The sequence below is a fragment of the Ambystoma mexicanum genome, chromosome 7q (genome assembly GCF_040938575.1).
Source record: "Ambystoma mexicanum isolate Mex_15411 chromosome 7q, UKY_AmexF1_1, whole genome shotgun sequence".
Lineage (NCBI taxonomy): Eukaryota > Metazoa > Chordata > Amphibia > Caudata > Ambystomatidae > Ambystoma > Ambystoma mexicanum.
Window position 1 is genome coordinate 371840729 of NC_090941.1, and position 12488 is coordinate 371853216.

Here is a 12488-nt window from a genome sequence, read left to right on the forward strand (position 1 = left end):
AGGCAGCTGGCTGGCCCCCACCCTTGCACTCCCCCTGCGAAGGAAAGCTCTGCACTTCCAATCTCACGCTGAGGCTTGAGAAAGTTGCAACAATCAATATGCCACAGTCTTCTTCCTCTGAGATCACTGTTTGCCTGAAAACCGGCATATGAACCAAGATGAGCTAAGCACTTTCTGCTTGATTCGTTCTCATAAACGTTCAAGCCACCCACCCCCATTAAAACAATTTATAGCCATCCTGACCCTGCACCCCCTGTAAGGTATTTCTTTCAAGTGCCAGACCCTTGCCTCTGCTGCGAAACCCACCGGACACCCCCACTACTAACCTTAAGCATTTTTATTATATATGCTTTTACTTGCACTGATGAATTAGAAACCTAGAAAGAAATACGAAACATAGTCTGATTCTTTTGCATGCACAATAAAGGTCAAGGCCTTCAATTAAAGCCACGACTGACCCAATTGTACTGACAATATTCATTGTGTGTATCTTATGTAGAAATGTGACAAGTAGCATAAAATGTTTAAAATAATTTGTCATTTAGTATGAAACAATACTAGCTTAGGTAGTGACCACAGTGACCGGACCCTGACCTGCATGGAGCACAAGATGTTGACGTCCGTCAGCTACTCAGCCAACCAGGAGGAAGAGATGCTACCCACACCTACAGCACCACACCGTCTGGCCAATCAGGTCCATTTAGTATTTTTTGTTAGAGTTACTTTAACTAATATAAATGTTGGTACTGATTGAATGAAGGGAGAGTTTTTTGGGTTATTTCCTAGCTGGAGAAATAAACCATCCTTTGAACTCTTGTAGCCGGGTCTCAGTGTCTCTTTCCCCGACAAGGGGTTTTGCTTATTATTTTATTTCTTTTACTCTCACACGTAGTAAGACGGGGAAAGGCAACTACATTGTCTTGGGGCAGTTTTTGGGGGAAATATTATAGTTTGTTAGATTTTGAATAGTCCCTACATTGGAGAGATCTCTCTTTCAATATTTTCCCTTAATCTAGCAGGTTCTTAGATTTCGGAGAGGTTAATGGCTGCGGGATGGCTGCGACATTACTCGGAACTAAAAAACATTTAACAAACGTAAGTTTGTCTATACGGAGTAATTGCAGCCTTCAGGGAAGAGCACGGTAATAACTAAGCAGTGAAAACTTGAAGAAACTCCAGGTACATAACCTATTTAAGCTTCTTTCTTATTTCAATTAAGTTTGTTTGTTAATGAAATACCTTTTGTTTTGTAGGTTTTTGGAAACCTGTAGAAGACATACCTTCAGAAGATGCAGAATCTGCTGAGGAAACTTCTGAATGAAGGTACTGCGACTGCGAACAAAGACTGCTGTGAAGAAGATGCTGCGGCTGTGAGGAAACTTCTGACAGGAGAAGCTGCGGCTATGAACAAAACAGCTGACTGAAGAAATGCTTCGGAAATACTTTGGTTCAGTAAGTTATTTCAATAACTATGGAATTCTGTTGTTTTTTTCTGTGAAAACGAATCTCTCTGTTTTTCTCCTTTGACTGGTTCTGTGAGGAGGGATGCCGGTAGCATTACCTGCTGTCAGTAGAGCAGACGCAAAGCGAGCAATCCAGGGGAGGCAGGGCTTAAGTAGCTCCCTCTGCAATAGGTATAGAATGTGCTGTAAGTTATCAATGGACCTAGCAGCGGCCATGTTTAGTGTATGAAAACCACTGTAAGCATTATGAGAGCCTATTGGTGCACATGCTTTGAATGGTACAAATGTCATTTGTGCCAGGCTTGTACCCACTGTTGACCTGCTGACTGATGTGATATCCCTTGTTTCTTCTGTATGCCTGAATGGGAACTGTGCTCTTTTACTGGGATCATGACAATAACATAATTGACCACCCCATTGTAATACTTGCAGCTTTTTCTATTGCGAAAGCAGCAGCAGCTAATGCGTGTTCGCAGGAGTAATGTACTTTCATTACTGGGTCTAATTTCCCACTGTAATAAGCTAATGGTTTATGTCCATGTCACCACTCCATTTTAATACAAGAATAAATAAAACTCCTCATTATATTCTGGAATCTCTAACACAGGGGCAGTACAACTCGACTTTTTTTAACTATTCAAATCCTTCTGTCATCTTGTCTGTCCATACTATCTAATTTTTACTTGTCTGTGTTTCTTTGAGTCCTTTCAAAAGTGGTCCAATATATGTATTATAATAAAAACCCAGGCCCTACAATAATTGCATAGGCCTAACAATTGATGCATTTCCACCACTGTCTCAGGTCTTAGAGTTTTCATGATTCCTTCTGCTCTCTCAGGAGTCACTTTTCTCCCTTCCTGAAAGATTAGCTGCCCTATATTGTAATCCTATTCCTGACAATACTGTAGTTTCTCCTTGTCCATTTTGTATCTTTTTTCTGCCAACACTGTTATTAACTGGACTGAATCCTCTCTGCATTTTTCTTCTGTCTCACTGCACATTAATATGTCATCTACATACTGAATTATTGTGCTCTCAAGTTCTATGTTGTGTGTGTTCTATGGTAAAGTTCTATTTTGCGTGCGTTCTATGTTGCGTACGCCGGCAGGCGGAAGCCAGCCCCCACTCAAGGCCCACCCCTAAGACTCCTGTCTCTGCAGCATCTCCTTCAATTCTATCACCCCAAGCACAGAGAGGAGCATTGGGGGACAGATCTGCCACCCCAGATCAATATCCTGTGGTGCAAGAGCAGCACATATGCCGCAGCAGACAAGGTAAGCCCTGATGAGCTCAGACATCGAAAATCTGGAGAAAAAAAAATATTTTGATTGGGGAGCGCCTCAAACACTGCATATTTCATGGGTTCTCACCAAAGGGATGCCTGCTGCTATTGGAGTTGCTATTAAGATATGTGTCCTTCCTGGCCCAGTTGGGCTGGTTAATGTAGGCTTTTCTTTGTTGGTTCCAACATGGCCATCACATCCTCAAGTTGAAGAGTGCTAACACAGCCTCAAAGCTGCTTCATCCATTGGCCAGCCCACACACTAAGCGCCAATTTTGTGTGCCGGCAGACGGAAGCTGTCCCACATCCAAGACCCACCCCAGACCCACCTTAAGGCTCCTGTCTGTGCCTGTGCGTGTCAAGGAGGGGTTCAAAGTCCATTTCCTGATTGCCCCCATCTCTTCAAACTATGAATCTGCTTCCAGATATATACTGCCACCACATGTTTTTGGACCCATGGACCTCTACTATGCCCTAAAATCTACCATCACTTGCCTATGTTCTCTGCATTCAGTCCCTCTTCTAACCAACCTCTGCTCTCTATGCATTTTACCACTATTTTAGAAATTTAAATTTAGGTGTGTGTTCCATTAACAGCTGTGCACCTTTTTCCTCTGCATTGTACCAATATTTTTGAAAAAAGAGTATAGGTGCCTGTGCCTTTAACATCTGTGCACATTTCTTGCTCTGCATTGTACCACTATCTGTGAAAATCAAATGTAGGTGTGTGTGCCTTTAACATCTGTGTACCTTTTTTGCTCTGCATTGTACCATTATCTTTGGAAATCGAATTTAGGTGTGCATGCCTTTTACACTCCGTCCACATTTTTGCTCTGCAATTGTACCATCTTGTTTCTTAAATTTGATTTACCTTTTGGATTAGTTTGTTCCTTTGGGACTAATAGGGCACCTGGTCAGTTTAGCTAGAACTGTGCTGTGCAGCCACTCTGCTGTCATTCCTCTACTATTCTCTGGTGCCCCCATGCTCTCACCATCTCACCCATCCTTTCAAACTGCTACACTATCACCTGTCACATGAAGTCTGGAAGAAAGAAACACAAGAAAGACATCCTTAGTTCAAACCCTGGCCTTCCCATCACAGACACCTATTTCAGCACTTTTTCGAAAGCTGTCTTCACTGATATACTCTTCTCTGTCCCCTCTCCAGACCTATGGACCCCCATCTTATCTCTACTCTCTCTCCTTTGATTTCCTCTCCAATTAATGGAGGAACCAAGTGGGAAGTCCCCTTGGCTGGCCTCTTATCTTCTTGTTGGTTCGTTAATGTCTACCACACAGACACCATCCTGATCCATGGTCCTCAACACAACCTCCTTCCCTTTGACTGGATCCTGCCATCGCTCATTAACTTCCTTCCTTCTACTGCATCCCCCCCCCTACTACTCTCTCTCTCCCTCCTCTGACTGGTGTACCACGCCCCTGTACCCTACCTCATAAAACCTTCAAAGGCAGAGACCTCATCCACTTGACGACTCTTAATGCCTGCTCAGCCAACAAACACTCTGCTGACATCTGCCTTCTTCTTGAAGACATTGACCTCGACATTCTTGCTCGTATGACATGAGATTATATGATATTTTTTTTATAGTGTGCCTATACACATGTGTTTTAAGGCATTGGCGAGGCAAGGGGTGACAAGGGTGGACAAGACAACAATCTTACTAGGCCAAGTGACATTGAGATCGTACAAGTGCGGCCAGAGGGAAGTGGAAAAGTAAAAGGGGAAATGGAGGAAGAGAAGGGCGAGGCATAGGATCAAGACATAGGAAAATAGTGCAGCCAACAGGTGGCAGTAGTAGGAGAAGGGTGAGGCATAGGATCAAGACATAGGAAAATAGTGCGGCCAACAGGTGGCAGTGCAGGGGTTAAGTGCAGACAACAAGTGTTAGATAAGTGCAAGGAGGGGGAATGTAGGGATGCAGATACAGCCCCCAAGTGCAGGATTGCCAGGAGGCAGATCCAGTGTGCAACTGAGAGGGCAGGGGCCTGGGTCCATGATTCAGAGGATATCCAGGTAACCAGTGCAATTTCAGACAAGAGATCTGCAGGGAAGTGGAAGACAAAAGGCAGAAGCAAAGAGAAAAGTATTGAGCTGCTTGCCGAACCGGAGACGGTTCTGCTGAATTTTCAGAGTGGCAGGGAGGCTGTTCCAGTGGGAGGCACAGTCAGTAGAGAGTGATCTGCCCCCAACTCGTTGCTTAGAGAAGTGACTGACCCTCAGGGAGTTGGAGGAAGAAGAGCGAAGAACTTGAGAAAAAGATACTTCTGAAGAGAAACTAACAGGTATTTTGGTCCCAGGCCACAGAATGCCTTGTGGACAATGCAAAGGCTCTTGAATTGTATTCTTGCAGCCACTGGGGAGCAATGGAGAGATTTCAATGCTGGAGAGATACAATCCCTGGACTTGAGGCCAAGGACAAGTCTTGCACTCCTGTTCTGGATGAGTTACAGAGGACGAGAGTAGAGGAGGGTAGATTTAAACAGAGGCTGTTACAGTATTCAAGCCTAGAGAGAACCAGAGCTCTGAGACAATGAACTTCGCGGGAAAGTAGAGGAATGGAAGAATACCTCTGAGGAGGTGCAGTTGGTAGTTTGACTTCTTAGAGACATCGGAAACGTGAGGGAAGAAGGAGAGGTTGGAATCAAAGATAACCCAGAGCATCCTAGCCTCAAAGCTGGGTGTAGGAAGAGGGCAAAGGGAGGCCGGCTAGAGAGTGGCAGGAAGGGGGGTGCAGGTGTGCCGAGGAGGAGGATCTGTGTCTTACTGGCATTCAAGAAGAGATCACTGGAAGCGCATCACTCCTGGTTTGCAGACAGACAGTCAGGGATGCGAGAAGGAGAAGAGGTGGCAGATGGAGCCTGTAGGTCAGCTGGGTGTCATCTGTGTAGCACTGGAAGTTGGAGCAGAGAGCAGAAATGTGGAGGGTGAGAGGTGCCAGGTTGAACAACCAGGGTTTAAGGTTAGACCCCAACGGAACAACACAGGTGGAGAGAGAGAGATAGAGGAGAGTAAAGACCTAAGTTGGACCTGGGAGGGTCGGTCAGAGAGGAAAGAAGGCAGCCAGGCTGGAGCCTGATCTTGGAACCCATATTATCAAAGAGCCAGTTGACCAGGATTGCATGGTTGACCATGTCAAAGGCAGAAGAGAGATTGAGTAGGATGAGGACAGAAGGAAGGTTAGAATAAAGGTTGGAGAGCAGTTCTTTACGGATGTTCAGGAGAGCAGTTTCCGTGCATTTGGCTGCTCTGAAGCCAGATTGATGGTCATGGAGACAACCAACAGTTTCAGTGTGAAGATTAAGCTGGAAGATGGCTTGCTTTTCCAGGACTTTGCTCAGGAGGAGATCAGGCAATAATTTGCCAGAAGGGAGGGTTTCTTGAGCAGAGGGTACACAAGAGAGTGCTTAAAGGGGAGGGGAAGGTTCAAGGGGAGAAGGAGAGGTTGCAGATGTCAGCCAAGGCTGGATCGAGGGTGCCAATGTGGTCATTGATGGTTTTGGAAGAACAGGGAAGAACCTGCTTAAATGAGGTTTCCATAGATTGGACTTGTTTAGAAACCTCATCAGGGGAGAATAGAGGAAAGGCAGAGAAGGGAGCGGGTGGCTTCAACGGGGTCAGATGAAGAGGAGAGTGTGGGAGGAGAAGCAGGAGAAGCAGAGAGGGTCCGCAGGATGCCCTGGGTTTATAGAGATGAAGTGAGAAGCCAGGACCATACAGAGGATCTGGGAAGGGCAGGAGAGGTAGAGACTGGGAAGGATCGGCCAGTTCCTTGCAGATTTTGAAGAGTAGATGCCACAGAAAGTCGGTCTTGGATGTGAGCTTTCTTCTTCGAAAGGACAGAGAGTCAGTATTGGAGCAGGCGGCAGGCCAGTTTGACAGAGGATGTACAAGATGCAAATCAATTTCCTCCTAATGAGACATGGTTAAATGCCAGCTCAGTCACTGCTTTTGACTCCCTGTGTCAAGATCATATCCAAGCCTCGACCTCAATGTACCGTTTGTGGGGTTCCTTAATCTTCCCTGGTGGGTTCCTTCTTCCGTCTAACCTACCCAGCCCTACTCTTCCTTTGAGAGCTTGGTGTGCAAGTTGTTCATCTCTCCCTCCTCCACCCTGACCATTGCCACCATTTACCAGCCTCCAAGCTCTACCACCCTGTTCCTCTCCGAATGGATTGATTTCTGTTCTTCCTTACTATCATCCACCTTCAATTCCCTCCTCTTGAGTGATTTCAACATCCAATTGGACTCCCCTGTCACAGCCTCCACTCGCTACATTGACCTCTGTACATCTCTATCACTCTCCAATCTCTCCTCCCGATCCAACCCACTCAGCTGGTCACACTCTGGATTCCCTCATTGCCCGCCCTCTCTCTACCCACTGGTCATCCCTGTTTCCTGGTCAGACCTTTCTTTCTTTTCCTCCCTCCTGGGCCTCTGGGGCCCTCTCAATGCGTCCCCCAAAGCCCTGCCAACCTCGTTCACCAACATCTGCCTGATGAAACGAGTGTCAGCTGCTGCCTTCGCCTCCACCTTAATCCCACCATGCTCCCCTACCTCAGAATCTTCCACTGATTCTGCTCTCAGCAACATCCATCTGGCCATCATCAATACACTTGACACCCTTGCCCCAGTCATGAGAATCCACCTGAAACATACCTCTAAGCGTAACACCTGGTATGACTCTGATCTTGCAGCCATGAAACGAAAGTGCAAAGCGGCGGAACAGTAGCAAAGTGTAGGCTAATGCTCTGATAAACTGTCCTGCCATCTGAATGCATACTCTCCATCCATGCCAAGAAAAGAGCCTGCATACAGTCACAGGTTTCTTGTGCATCAATCAACATACTGAACTTTTCAAGATTTGAAGGGAACTAGCCAACCCTTCTACAGTCTCCTCCTCCTTGTCTCCCTCCAAGACCCTCTGCAATGCACTGGCCACACACTTTGCGACTAAAACTCAGTACATCCTGAACTCCCTTGTCACTCACACTCCCAACCCTTCACACACTACCATGCCTCCCTTGGCCCCTCACCCACCTCCTTCTCCTTCTCCCCATCACACCTAAAGAAGTTATTAGAGTTGTCTGCTCCATGAAGGTCTCTCCTAAACAGGTTTCCCCCTGCTCATCCAGAACCATCAAGGACAACATTGGCTCTCGTGCCCCCTCACTCACTGATTTATGCAATCACTCTTTTGCCACTGGATTTTTTCGCTCTCCCTTCAAGCACTCCCTTGTGTGCTCCTCCCGAAAAAAACCTTCAGCAGACCCTACCTGTCCTGACAACTACTGCCCTATTTCCATCACCCCCTTCCAGGGGAAAATGCTGGAGAAGCTGGCTTTGCCCCAACTTAACTCACACACTGAACTTGTTGGTGGTCTCCACAACCATCAATCTGGGTTCCAAGCATACAGAGGCTCAGAAACTGCTCTTCTGAACATCCGTGATGAACCGCTTGCATCTCTGGACTCCAACTCCCCATCTGTCCTCACCTGAATCTATGTCTCCTCTGTATTTGACACAGTCAACCATTCTATCCTCATATGAAGACACCACAATACCCTTGGTATCTCAGATCAGGCACTGGACTGGCTGACATCCTTCCTAACTGACCGCTCGTCCCAAGTCATCCTGGGCACCTTCTGCTCTCCAACTTCCTTCTCCACATGTGGTGTCCCCCAAGGTTCTACCCTCTCCCCTTTAATATCTATCTTGCTCTGCTGGCACACCTCATCTCCTCTTTTTCCCCCAACTTCCAGTGTAATACAGACGACAAGCAACTCTTTCTCATACTTCTTGCTGGCCCCCTTGAAAATTCCATCATCCCTGACTGCCTATCAGCCATTCAGTCCTGGTGCACCTGTAACAATCTCTGCCTCAAGGCCTGTAAAACTGAGATACTTCCCATTGGGGCCCCTGCACCCTCTTTCTTCCCTTCACGCTAGCCTTCCTCCATGGGCTCCCCCCTGCTCCTTCCTCTGAAGCCAGAAACCTTGGAGTCATCTTTGACTCCTCTCCCTCCTTCCTCCCTCACCCTCAGGACATTGCCAAGAATTCCCATTTTCAGCTCATCCTTCTCAGAGGAATTCTCCCTTTTTTCACTTTTCCCAAGAGGCTCAATGTTACCCGAGCCCTGGTTCTCTCTATGCTTAACTATTGCACTAGCCCCCTCCTGAATCTACCTCTTCCACTCGGCGAACTCTCCAGCTAATCCAGAATAGGGCAGAAAGACTTATCCTTGGTGGTAAGCCCAGGGACTGCATCTCTCCCACCCTAAAAAGTCTTCAATGGCTCCCGGTTGCTGCACAGATACAATTCAAAACCCTCTGCATCATCCACACGGCTGTCTGGGCCTGAGTACCTCACTTTCTTCAACTTTATCTCACTAAATACTCTCCATCCAGACCGGTACCTTCCTCCGGCACCAACTCTTTGTGTGTAAAGCGCTTAACTAAACAAAGGTATGGAGATTGATTGCTTTCCTCAGCTGGCTCCTCAATATGGAACAGTGTCCCACCCCCTCTGCGCCTTGAGCAGGACTTCCTTAAATTCTGGAAGCTCCTCAAGACTTTCCTCTTTACCTCCTCCTTCCCCTAGTCTCTCCTGTGCTAATCTCACAGTTTCTGTGATTGGTGTCCTGGGCCCTTATGCATCCTCGGTGCCCATGACCTACCACACCCAATCGCCCAGCTTCTGTCTACTCTGAATACTTGCCTTGGCACTCCCTCCACCTTGGAGGCTCGCACTTACACCCAACACAGGTCCTGGTCACGTAGCACTTACCGCACCGTGCACTTCATCTGTTGCTCACTCATAAGCACGCAAACTACAGCACCTACCCCCTTTGTCCTCCTAATTGCTGCACTTGCACATTCTGAATGCTCACACGGCATAGAAGGTTTATCTTTTATTCCTTTCCCTTCCACTGTTGTGCATTCAATATTTATCACTCCCTTATTCTCTCCTTTTGCCCTGTGGGCGCTTTGAAACAGTATGTACTTGCTGTATTTGCACCTAACAAACGAACAATAAATACATATATAAATGTGTTACCTAGGTCCATTTGATGGATTCTATTAAAGACTGATGGGGACTCACAGTATGTTTCCACAGCTGGTTTCTATACAAAAATGAGGACAAATCTTGGGAATCCTCATGAACGGTAATTGAAAAGAAGACATTCTTTAAATCTACTACTGTAAAATATGTGGCTGTAGCTGCGATATTACATAATATTGTAGCTGGATCCAGAAGCAGAGGAAACTCTGCTTTGACAATATTGTTTAGGGGCAAAGGTACTGAATAAATCTCCACAACCCCCTGTTGATTTCTTTAATGGGTACACAGCAGTGTTACATGGGGAATCCGATGGTACCAATATTCCCTGCTGTACCAAAGTGTAAAAGCAAGGAAATATCGAGGATGAGTACCACAAAAGGAAATACACCAAACACAGGCTTATAAAGATTCACAGATCTTAATTCTATTATTGCGCAGTTACAAAGAAACAAAACACATAGCTATCTGGTCCTCAGTACATCACAGCGAATACCAGCCCTTCAGTGTGAGAAGTGAGAGGTACTGGATATCTAAACATTTGTGCATTTTATACATTTCAGAAATAATGTCCAGCCCCTCTGCAGGTTTTATAATTCATGGTCTAGAGTTTGTGCCGAGTTCACTTATGGCTTGTACGACAATATGCACATGGATCATCTTTAGTTTACATACAAACAAGTCATAATGGCAACAGTGTATTCTTGGATTTGACAGTAAGCCTTGGCACATGTCCCTCACAATGCAGTTCAGCCAGTGTCCACGTTCGATATTTGCTTAACATTGTTTTCGATGTATGTCCATGGATCAGACTTTTTGGTACAGACAGCCCTAGGACCACAAGTCAGGCATGGGACAAGGTATCTTTACTCAGCCCAAACATTCGGCCAACGGGAAGTCTAACCATTAACTATGGTGCAAAGTTCGGGAAGGCTCGGTTACAAGCGGGAAACACTGTCCACCATTTTAGAATACAGTTACATTTGAACAGAAATCAAAATGGCGGTGAAGTCGATCTAAAATCGGAACTTTGCAACAAGGTTTTCGTCCCGCCTTGGACGAGCCTTTGAAATTTCTAAAGTGCTTGCCATAAATACCTCGGGCAACAGAATCCCTAAATAACAGGTTCCCTGCCAATCTCTAGGTAACCATGGGAAAGCTTCATTACCGCAAACAATGTAGACAGGTTCGCCTACATACAAAGGTCTGTCCTCACCCATTGACTGAGTACCATTCCTCTGTATGCAGAAAGAAACTGAATCTGGGCTGTGGTTAACAGTATAAGAAGGTGGCGTGGCATCCCTATTGCCTATAGGAGCCATCTTGAAAGAGATCAGAGATTGAAAAGGACGGGACAGTCTATCAGAAGTCCTAATAGAAGCAACATTAAGCTTGCTCCTATTTGCAAAGAGTGAGCATCCCAGGGCGTTAGAACACGTTTCTCAAAATCATTCAGATTAGTTCCATCAATGTTCCCTGAGATGCTATCATTCCATCGGCCAAAGAATAGTGTCCTTAAAGAAGCATAGCATGCAGTAGTCAGAGGTAAATCATAAATATACCAACCCAACCGCTTATCTCCTTGTTGCGGTAGATGCGAGCAGACCCAACAATTAGACTTGATAAAAATAGCATGTGTGGCATTCATGATGAGTGATAGAGTATTGTTATGGTAACTCTGTCTGTGCTTTGAGTCTCTAGGAGATAGAGTGTACAGATGCACAAAAGGTGTAGAAACGGTAGGTACATTTTCAGTGGGTAACAGAATTCCAAGCGGATGTTTTTCTCCCAAATACCAATATCCTAAGGAAATTACTATTGAGAAGCCAGTTAACATATTCACAAGACAACAATACGTTTTCGGGGCCCACACATTCGATTGTTCATTACTATGGTTGGTCACACAGTCTCTTATCTGTTCCGTACAAGTGGGAGCGGTTGCAGGCTTTGTTTCTTCAAACAAATACTCCAAAGTCAGTTTTCTGGCGATCTCCAGATCGTGCGTTTTCCTAGTCCTTTCCAAACCATAGCCAATTGAATTTCCTTACATGCGAAAGAACGGGCCAAAAAGACAAGCTCTCCAATGTTTTTTCCTGATGGCACAGCCGTACCGTGAAGTAAGTCTAACTCCTCGGACGCAGATCGTACCTTGTGACTCCTGGTACTGTGTGAACTGCAAACAATGTGTCATTGCTTCCTGATGGAATTGATGGATTTGAAACAGGATTTAACAATGGTGCAAAAGGATCTGTTGGAGAATGTGGAGATAAAGCGACTGTTTCCCTAGGCCCCCACGGGCTCAGGGAGTATCTCCGACGCAATCTCGATGCTGCTTGATGCTATGTGATCGTTGGGTGCAGCACTGGTAAGGGTATCTGTGTCTTCTGTATCATGTGGCAAAGGGATGAGAACCCAGCTGCCAGGTCATATGCTGTGACCTGGGCCCTTGTACTTGACAGGGAGGGCTTCTCGCACCTGTTGGTAAATTAAATACAGATTTTTAGTTAACTGGCCACAGTAATAGGAAAGAAGTACATGTTAAATGTCACGCAAAGATCGGGGCTTGGGTAGGCTCCAAATGTAAGCTGGCCTACTCATGACCACCTCAAATGGGGAGTGCCCAGTCTTAGTTCGAGGGGTTGTTCTCATTGATAATAACACGAAC